At 46.5% G+C, this 2,376-nt stretch overlaps 1 non-coding gene across 1 annotated transcript; it reads right to left on the minus strand.

The window, feature by feature from the left end:
- Positions 1 to 707: 707 nt before the first annotated feature.
- On the minus strand, positions 708 to 814 carry LOC141637335 (small nucleolar RNA R71). The gene has a single exon (XR_012541721.1). It is a non-coding gene; the product is annotated as a small nucleolar RNA R71 (small nucleolar RNA).
- Between the last annotated feature and the right edge of the window lie 1,562 nt (positions 815 to 2,376).

Raw genomic sequence — 2,376 nt, forward strand, 5'->3', positions numbered from 1 at the left:
CGCCGTTGCCGGGGAGGCAATTGTTCTAATTTTTAGTTGTTTTTATTTAGTCTTTCTTTAGTTTAAGGGACCTCCGTTCCTTAAACTTTTCTTATATTCTTTTTGTAGTTTCTTCTTATACGCAGGTCACAGGGTGGTGAACTAGTACCATTCAATCCCGAGATCGAGAAATCCTTGCGCGAGTTGAGACGATCACAAAGGGTATTACCGACAGAGGAAGAGCTGAGTACTCTGTCAAGTTACTAGGAGAACGCTCTGTTCGAAGAAGATCCACCTACATCTCCTGCCTCTACTTCTTCAGCTGAGACAGTCACTTCTTCAGAAATTCCAGTCATGGCTGAAGAAGCAACCATTGCCGATCACTCGGAGCCGACAACAGTGCGAACCTCTACAAAGGATTCGAACTACCGGGAGGCGAGAAAATTCGAGCCGAAGCCTTCCTATATTAACCTGGTTGAGAGAAACATTCGGGAGCCGCAAATGAAGATGCAGCCAAACATATGGAGATTTTTATTGATTATTACCGCTCTATACCCCGCCGACCGGTGTGACCCAAGACCGATCAAGGAGACCATGTTCATTTTCTCCTTCGTGATCTTGCAAAGGAGTGGTATAAAGATCCGGATCGAGCCGCTCATGGGATCACCGACTGGAATTCTTTGGCCTTGGCATTCTACAAGAAATACTTCTCTGCCTCGAAGACGGGTGCCATTAGAGCTCAGATCACGAGCTTTAAACAGAGGCCTGATGAGAACTTTCATGAAGCATGGGTCCGTTTCAAGAAATTGGTGCGAACCATACCGCACCATGGGTTCGAAAAATGGAGTCTTTGCAATCGTTCTATAATGGGTCTGTATGACGATCGAGAGGGCTATTTTGGATCTGTGACCAATGGCCGATTCTTGAGAACATGGGAGAGACTAAGGGGTGGAAGATCATCGATGATTTGGCCACTCATAAGGCTGAATATGGGAATTCGAGACGAAACCAGAGGAGAGCTGCTGAATCTTCCTCTATTGCTGCACTAGAAGCTCTCACTGCAAGGTTTGACAAATATGAGTTGGGAGGAGCTTCTAAAGGAGGGATGTACCATGTTAATGCTGTTTCAGACGGTCCTTTCGTCTGTAGAAGATGTGGAGCTGAGGGGCATGTCTCAGAGAAATGTTCTGTCCCCTTCGAGTCTTGCGGTGCCTTTCAACATTATAGGCAGACAAACACGTACTATGAGCCGAATGTCCACCCCAACTTGAGGTGGAGTAGCCAGAATGTCCTGAATCCGACTCAACCTCCACAACAGCAGCAGCAGCAAGCCTATGTGCCTCCACATAAGCAGCCACATCAAAAGCCTCCGTATATTCCTCAACAGCAGCAACAATCCCAAAATTTCGAGTTCACCGAGTTGAAGAACTTATTGCTAAAGGAGTGCCAAGCTAGAGAGGCCGGGATGAAGATGCTAGAGAGCCAAATTGCTCAATTGGCTAGCAAAAGTACCACTCGAGCTCCGGGACACTTACCGACTCAAACTGACCAGAAAGAGACCCTAAATGCCATAACATTGAGGAGTGGGTCTACCTTGGAGGGGCCTGCTATGGTCGAGGATGATGCTGCAAAAGATGAGGCGAAACCAAGTCAAAACAAAGCTGAAACGAGCAAAGGAAAGAAAAAGGCGTCTACCAGGTATATCAGTCGATCGACTGATATACCTAGTCGATCGACTGAAGTGCGGGGTACAGGAGCTTCTGGTCCTGTTCAACTCAGTCGATCGACTGACATCACTGGTCGATCGACTGAGATCGCTGCTGATAGTGAGATGTTTCGTCCTCCGATGCCCGACAACTTGAGGGATCATTTGTTTCGGGGCACGACGGTCCGAAAATATTGGGAAAGACCCGAGTGCTGATGGGTCGATCCGGCTCAAGTACGACCCGATGTCGATCAATGGTTCACATTTGAGACGGTCTGAAGAGGGTTCAAGCTTCAACAAGGAGAAAGTAGTGGACTTCCAGCCTAAGTCCACCGATACCGGCATGCGCGATTTAGAGGAGAGGGCAAAGCTACTTCTTACAGCCCCATATCCGGAAAGACTAGTGCCGACGAGGGAACATGTATCTTTCAATAAATTTGAAAAAGTTATTCGTAGCTTGAATGTACAAGTGCCTTTCCTTGAGTTAGTTAATCAAGTGCCTGCCTATACTAAATTCATGAAACAACTCTTGTCTAAGAAAAAGTCACTTGAAAATGTGCATACTGTCGCATTAACCAAAGAGTCATGCTCTTATTTGTCTCACACTGCACCTCACAAGCTAGAAGACCCGGGTAGTTTTTCTTTTCCTTGCAATATAGGTACCTTCTCTATTGAGAAGGCATTATTTGACT

This window comes from Silene latifolia, unplaced genomic scaffold, assembly GCF_048544455.1.
Source record: "Silene latifolia isolate original U9 population unplaced genomic scaffold, ASM4854445v1 chrun_scaffold_16, whole genome shotgun sequence".
In the NCBI taxonomy this organism is placed as follows: domain Eukaryota; kingdom Viridiplantae; phylum Streptophyta; class Magnoliopsida; order Caryophyllales; family Caryophyllaceae; genus Silene; species Silene latifolia.